Raw genomic sequence first — 8084 nt, 5'->3', positions numbered from 1 at the left:
TTCAGCACGTTCTAACACTTGCTTGGCCATGCATGCTTTGTTTCCAGGAGGAATGGATTGATAGATAGATCTACTATAAACACAACACTCTTTGGCATTACAGCATAATAATTATTGACTTTATATACACATGCAAGCTCACAGGCACTGTACAAAAAAATTGTAGATTTACTATCTCATGTATGTAGCAATGTGACATGAAGCAATATGCACAATTCAGTGAGTGGTCGATCCTTAATAAAAAAGACAAAAATGAAGTGGTAATTCTTAATGAAGAATAAGCTGAGTTTAAATGGAACGTGACAATTAAGAGAGTGAGATGTTCAGCCTCCAAATCCATACAGAGTGCGTCCTTGCCTCTTAGAGCATAGACGACATCCATGGCAGTCACAGTCTTTCTCTTGGCATGTTCAGTGTAGGTGACAGCATCACGGATGACGTTCTCAAGGAACACTTTCAGGACACCACGTGTCTCCTCATAGATCAGTCCAGAGATACGCTTGACACCACCACGACGAGCCAGACGTCTGATAGCAGGCTTAGTGACTCCCTGGATGTTGTCACGAAGAATCATTCTATGGTGCTTGGCGACTTCCCTTCCAAGTCCTTTTTCTCCTTTTCCACGTCCAGATCCAGACATGTAGATGTTTTTTGCTTGATGAGTTGATATGCGTTGCTGGTCATGTTGGTGCTCAACCACTTCACATTTCAATGTGTCTTTACTCTCAATACGCACAAGTTCAGCTTTAAGGTTGAGTTTGCCTTTGCTCATTACTTTTTTTTCAGGTGTAGCGTCTGTCAGATCATCATAGATCAGTCCAGAGATACACTTGACACCACCACGACGAGCCAGACGTCTGATAGCAGGTTTGGTGATTACCTTTCCAAGTCCTTTTCCTCCTTTGCCACGTCCAGACATGATACTTTTTGCTTGATGAGTTGATATGCATTGCTGGTCATGTTGGTGCTCAACCACTTCACATTTCAATGTGTCTTTACTCTCAATACGCACAAGTTCAGCTTTAAGGTTGAGTTTGCCTTTGTTCATTACTACAGTTTTTTCCTTTTCTGGTGTAGTGTCTGTCAGACCATCTTCTACCGTAAGGCTGCTGAACAAACCACTGCGACCAATCTCTAAGAAAAATCGACAAGCTTGTTGGAGAGGTTCTTTTCTTTTAGTGAGCAGTTCCATGTCAGCCACAGTCTGTGGCTGAAGAGTGTTCGGATTGAATTCGATGGAAATCTGTTCGACTCTCTTCAGAACGGAAGATTTCATTTCAAGTACTTCACCATCTGTGCCTCTTTTGAGACCGCTCTCCGCGTACTCTAGACAGCTGGCCAGTTTCACCTGAGTGATCTCCACTTGATCCCTCTGTGCTGCCAGACCCTCCAGCTTCTGCTGAATCAGCACCTCTAGCTCTACAACAAGCTCTGCCCTTCGTTGGTCCAACAGTCGATGTTGTTCGTCAATCTTCTTGTGGATATCAGCTTCAATCATGGGCCTCTGATTGTGAATTGCCTTGGCTCTTGTGTCAAAGCCCTTCAGAGCTCGTTGTACACTGTCCAGCTTCTCCTTGACTGGTTTGAGACTGGAGACAAGTTCTTTTTTGTGCTTGGTCAGCACATCAGCGACCAGATCGTAGTTGTGGTCTTTGTGGAGACGAATAGTGCAGTCTATGCAAATAAGAGTGGAGCAGCTAGGTCTCACAGTATATTTTGAGGGCACTCTCCGAGTGTTTGGGGCAATGGGGGATAGCCTTCTTGGGAGGGACCAGGCTAGTCATTTGAGCATTGACTTCATCTAGTTTATGATTCCGTTTATTTTCTTATGAGCAGCTTGACACTTGTCACACAAAAAGTCCCCACAGTCGTTACAGTACTCAGTGGCTTTGCCATCTTCACAGTTACCACAGTTCGTATTATTATCACCTTTGGCCTTGTTGAAAGCATCTCATCTCAAACAAGTGGTCAATGTGGAAGTCTGATTGCAGTCCAGTCACTCCCCTCTTTGACAGTGGGACAATGTGTAGGCAAGTGGGACAAGTGAGGGAGCGTCCATCCTTGGTCACTAGTTTCTCCAGACACGGTGACTTGCAAAACAAGGCAATAGTTTCGGCTGCTTTATGGTGTTGAGACAAAGGGAGCATTCGAGTTGAGAATCGAGTTTCTTCAGAGCTTCTTTTGTAGCCACTTTCTCAGCCATGGCTTTGGGAAATTATCAAGTGCTGTATTTATTGCGTAAGGCTTAGCGTTATCTGAGGAGATGTAAAATATTAATTTCTGTGTCATCTATCTAGATGTAGATTTAGCTATGCAAATACATATCCTAGAATACACACGACCGTCAATATAGACTAGATAGCAAGATACACCGAGTAGTCTACAGGTCATAATTAGACTGAGAGCTATAGAGATTAACTAACAATTCCTTGTTGAGCCTGCTGGCATTCATTCAGCTTGAAGTAGATCTAGTTTGAACTGTGCAAAATAAGGGGTGAATACTTTTTTCTGTGGGGTTCACCAAATTATATAGATCGCCGGCAGATAGCTATAGCTCAGATGGCTAGTGAGTGGCTTTTCTTTACTTCATTATCAAGATACTGCATGATTGGTAATATATAGGCTTGATACAAATGAGGGTTAGTAACAAAAATAATGATTCGATGCATGAGACGATCGTGAAATCAGGAGTGCATAGCTGTAGCTCGTAGTTTGAGTGACATAAAACTAAAGTCTTAAACTTTGCAAACACATTGATATTTGTGGACCAGGCTGTTTTTCAGCTTTGGCCGTAGCAGTAATCTTTAGTTTTAAAGAATATACATCATGCACGTGAATGATGTTGTGACAGATTGACATACTCCTCGCACGCTGCGAAGTAGCTAAGCTAGCTTTTTGGTGTTTTCCCCGGCCAATCGTAGCAACTATGTTGAGCATGCAAGCGAGGGCTCTTGTTCGCACATTGCATGTGTGGTGTAGTGTTATTGCAAGCAAGGGACTCCCTGGCTTCCTCCCAGCTTTGCATCATGGTACATGCACAGTCTCACAAGCAAGGGACTTTCCCAGCTTTGTTTGATCATGGTACACACTCTGCAGAGTCACTCATATGATTAGCGAGCACCCTCAATCCCTCGTCGTAGATCAGCCCTCAATGTATGAAAACACACCCTCATAAGATCAGCAATGATCACCCTGGTCTCATTGGCAGAAACTGATGCATCCTCATAAGATTAGCAAGCACCCTAACTGGCAGAAAACAACACCCTCATTGAAATCACCCTAATCTTGACACTAATGTCACACCATGCATAGACTACTTGTTAACGTTGGTAAACTGCAGTGGTTAATTCACAAAAGACAAAAAATGAAATGGTGACTCTTTGAAATGTGGTGGTTCTTAGAAGAACCAGTTAAGTTCAGTTGAGAATGAGATGTTTAGCCTCCAAATCCATACAGAGTGCGTCCTTGCCTCTTCAGAGCATAGACGACATCCATGGCAGTCACAGTCTTTCTCTTGGCATGCTCAGTATATAGGTGTCATGTTTGCCACGTCCAGACATGATGCTTTTTGCTGATGAGTTGAGAAGAAGCAGTTCAATGAAAATATGTATACATTGAAAAGTTAGCCGCCCATGCATTATTTTGATATAAATTTCTTTACCCGACTAGACTCTACATTGTAATCTAATCAATGCGCATGGCAATTACAGCTCATTGACATCACAAAATCAAAAGTGATCTTTGATGCTAGAGTGAAGCTCAACAGTGTTATATGAGAATGTTCTTGCTTTCACAATGTCTTATACTTTGGATCTGACACTGGCTCTGGCAAATCCTTTGAGGCTAGAGACAGCGCTGGTTTCTTCCAACTTGTGGGTGGGGTTTCATGAAGCTACCGAGGGCCAGAGCAACATATCACAACAACATGCAGTTTAGCTTACCCTCTTTAGCTCTCTTCTAAACTTCTCAGAGTCGTCCAAACATGCATGCTCTTTTCTTGTTTTCTTCGCCTTGTAGACATCAAATCCTTTGATCTCGGACTCCAGTTTTCTCTGGAAAAATTATGAACTCGTTGCGATAATTATGATGCAGGAGTGACCTGCTTGCGTAGGACTACCAGTCGTGAATTGGTCACAACAGAACGTGTGTCGGCGATTTTTGTGTCACCGAAGATCTCCAGCATCAGACGATGCATGGTTTCTGTGAAAACGTATTGCTGCCAACTGCTTAATTCTTGATGATGTACTCATCTGCAGAAGAAAAGAAATTTAGAAACTATACAAATTGTTCACCTTCATCATTTTCTTCTTGCTGCATCATCTGCAACCTAGCCTCAGCACTATTCTGTCTGGGTGGGGCATTCACAGCAGGGGGTGGGGAGCCGTGTTCACTCAGACCAGCTGCTTCTCGACCGGCCGCCTCACGAGCTGCAGTCTCAGCTATACGGGGAAATAATTTATTGACAATAAACACCATTAAAACACCATTGTTTGCTGACCTGGTTGCTTTGCTTTTTGCCATCGTCTGAAGGCTACCGAGTTTCAATAAACCTTCAGCTGCTCATTGTATCTAGCCTTATCTGCCTCGTACTCATCGTTGAAAGGTTGCTTCTCTTCCTCTGAGAGCTCACGCCACTTCTGACCAATGATCTGCTCTGTAGTAGAACTTTCCTTGCCCATCCAGCAGCAGGTTACCATCTCGGAAGAGCTTCTCTAGCCACGGGTCTTTCATCTGCTCTTCTAGAGATAGTCTGTTTGGGCGAAGACAACTCCGACTGCAATAAGGAAGAAATGTCACGCACATCGACTGACCGGAAGGAAATCGCCGCAATCTGACACTCGGCTTCACCAATGCCTTCTTGTGGGGATCGAGATAGAGGGCTGCGCGACAGAGAGTCGGCATTAGCATTACTCTTGCCTGAGCAATGTACAATATTCAGGTCCCGGATTCCAGAGCCATATGTCTTGGTCCACCATCAAGCGTGCTTCCCACTTGGCTTCGGTGTAAGGAGGACAGCCTTCACTGCGGAGTGGTCCGTGTACACAGTGACTTCTTGTCCATAAAGGTAGCTGCGGTAGTGAATCAGTGCCCAAACGACTGCTAGGGTCTCTAGTTCGGTAATTCCATAATTACGCTCTGCAGCTGTTAGAGAGCGATTCGCATAGGCCACTGGATGGCACAGTCCATCGTCCTAAAGTTGCGATAGAATAGCTCCTATAAGCCTCTGATGCTTACATCTTTAAGCAGGTGTAGATAGGAGCAGTAGCCACAGACAATGGCTAAACAGAAGAATTATAGAATGCGCGCATACATTAGTTACACACAGGAATAAGGGGTGTGTCTGCAAGAGCTAGCTAGCTTTACAGCTCTTTTCTGACTCTTGTAGCTAACAAAAAGCTAGCGCTTTAGGCAAGACTAAATTATAGAAACTTTGTGCGAACAAATGATGCTACGAAAGATTCTGAAGAGACTGCAACAGCCTTTAAACTAGCGAGAAAAAAGTTTTAGTATACTAATCCACAAATCAAGAACGTGGTGGTGGGGTACCAAGAGGAAAAGCATGGGGAAATAAAGGGGGAGCTCTGACATTCTTTTGATAATCAAGAAGATACTTCCTGTGTGCATGTCTGCGTGTGTGTGTTGCGTGTGAATTCACTAATGTGATGTGAGGTGTGTCCTACCTCGCGGGGTTTGCCATCAAGAAAAAGGGGCAGGGGGTCAGGTTGCTGCATATAACCACGCCTAACTTTAATGGTAGGTAGCTCTTCCTCCCTGGCCAGTTGCTGCTCCTCTTAGCTGCTGAAGCAACTGGTGGGTCCGCTCATGCGCAAACTATGGGAAGATATAGTATTAACGGGAACGGGAATGAACCAAAGAAAAACTTACCACATACTCGTCAGGTTTAGCAGATTTGAGTTCCAGTTGCTCCTCCTTCTAGCTCCTGTAAAACAAATGTTTGATGTTAGATTACACAAAAGATTATTATTAAGCAGATGTTCCTGGTCGTCGTATACAGTATTTTCGCAGGTGTGTTTGTGTGTGTGTGTGTGTATGTGTGTGTGTGTGTGTGTGTGTGTGTGTGTGTGTGTGTAGCCTCGTCCCTATGCCTCTTACCTCAATTTGGACCAGTTCTTTCCCTCATATAACAATTAAGTGAAGTGGATAAAATACACCAACAGTATTATAGAGTAAGTCACAGCTATAGCGCTATATATTAGCGCTTATAGCTGGAGTATTGCTGACTCAGCACTTTACAACCCTCACAAAGAAACAAGTGTACCTCTGCTTTACAGGGTTGCCTGATTATGGGAATTGCTCCACTCTGTACTGCATGCACTCTATCTAGATTGTACTCAGCTTGTCAGTTAGCTCTATAGCTGTGTAGTTTGGCAAAAACGGGGATCGGTACGTTCTGGCGCAAATCAAATTATTCGGTAGTTTTTTTGCTCGGACTGGAAGCGACTTGGCCTATCCAAGTTTTCGCTGGATAGTAGTCCCATGGCCATCTGTTAGTGTGTGTAATTAGTTTGAATCAATCTTGTTATGTTCGTGCATTACACGCCCGACACACTTTGATGTCTGACAGAGTTTGGCGACTTACTCTACAGCTATCATTTTTAGTGAGAAAATACACCTACAGTTGTGTTAAAATACACCAATACAGTTAGTTAGTACTGAACTATATACACAATCACTCAAGTTAACTAAACCAAAGCGTTGTACACTGCTGTACAGTGCTCATCCACTCAGCTTGCAATGTAACATCGTCAGACACCACCAGAAGATTTCTCCAGTCGGGGGCTAATACCCCCATGTTTTGTCCCTGAAAGTTGGTTGGGGGAATTGGCACCATGTGGAAGGGGGGAGCTGTTTTTCTGATCCATGGATACATGGTAGGAGTGCATGAATACTAGTCTCGCGAGCAGACGTGGGAGGGAGGGAACGTCTGGTCACTATTGCAGCAATTCTGTGGACCCCTGCCAGAATCACTTGGCAGTGCCAATCAGATTTGTCCACATCATAGTGGGCGGTAACACTCCGTATATTTTCCTATTATAGCATAATGAACGTGAAAAGAAGGATTATTGACTCTAAGCAAAGGCTAATTTTAGTGTTGAACCATACCTGGCTGCGAATGAACTCGGTTACAAGGAGCTCAAATTATGCTCTTTTTTCTGCCTATTATGCTTTTGAGCACTGCCCCAAATTCAGCCTATTATGCTTGTCGAAAGAACCCATGATTGACGTCATTTTTTCACTGAGCAGTAATAGATTATCTCTTGTACTTGTATTCATATTTGTACATTTGTAACATAACTGAACATAATCCTCTAGACATGAAAGAGTCATTAAAAGAGAAAAAACACGTTCAGCAACAGTAGAGGACCGTTGTATTTGTACCAAATTGACCAAATTCAAAATTTTAACCCTATTATGCCCCAATTATGCCAGCATAATATGACCTAACCTATTTTATGCCCCAAATTATGCCCGCATAACAGGGGGAGGTCACTACTATGCACACTACACTACCGTTCGCTACCCGGTCAAGATGTGGTCAAAGGGTCAAGGGGGTATTTTAATGATGGTCAAGGGGTCAACAAGGTAAATACACCACCAAAAGGTCAAAAGTCAAGACAACAAAGCACTCTTTTAGTGGACTTTGAACTCATTAAGCTAACCGGGAAATTCAAAATCCAATGCGCACACTAGCTCAATAACCACAACCACAACCCACAACCCACAACACAACAAGCCACAGACAGGAATTACAACACACACATAATTACTATCCTGTAGCTACACAGTGCCAGCAAATGAACTCTAATAGTCAGTGATCCTTAGCATTCCTATGCAATATGGATTGAAAGAGAGTATAGTCTGGTGTAGCAACCTCTGACAAAGTTGCCGGATTTAGACAATTGTCAGCCTGCATAAACAAAATTATGTCTACGAAGAACCTGGCTTCATGTTCGGTCCTGAACGTATAGGAGATCTTTTTCTTAGGATCCTGATCGATAGAAAAGTACAATTGCTTCTCATCATGTCCCATATCACGTATTAAATACTTCGTAGCAGTAGGT

The 8084-nt window shown here is 43.3% G+C and overlaps 1 long non-coding RNA gene and 1 pseudogene across 1 annotated transcript; both read right to left on the bottom strand.

Moving 5' to 3' along the window:
• Positions 1 to 269: 269 nt before the first annotated feature.
• Positions 270 to 2249, bottom strand: LOC135344618 (uncharacterized; annotated as a pseudogene).
• A 1138-nt stretch (positions 2250 to 3387) lies between these two features.
• Positions 3388 to 6978, bottom strand: LOC135344651 (uncharacterized). Its single transcript, XR_010397495.1, has 4 exons — positions 5887 to 6978; positions 4499 to 5832; positions 3942 to 4439; positions 3388 to 3892 (listed from the first exon to the last, which is right to left on the bottom strand). It is a non-coding gene; the product is annotated as an uncharacterized LOC135344651 (long non-coding RNA).
• Positions 6979 to 8084: the final 1106 nt, after the last annotated feature.

Source organism: Halichondria panicea, chromosome 11, assembly GCF_963675165.1.
Source record: "Halichondria panicea chromosome 11, odHalPani1.1, whole genome shotgun sequence".
In the NCBI taxonomy this organism is placed as follows: Eukaryota; Metazoa; Porifera; class Demospongiae; order Suberitida; family Halichondriidae; genus Halichondria; species Halichondria panicea.
Note: the sequence above shows the minus strand (reverse complement) of the source record. Positions and strands in the feature narration are given on the sequence as shown.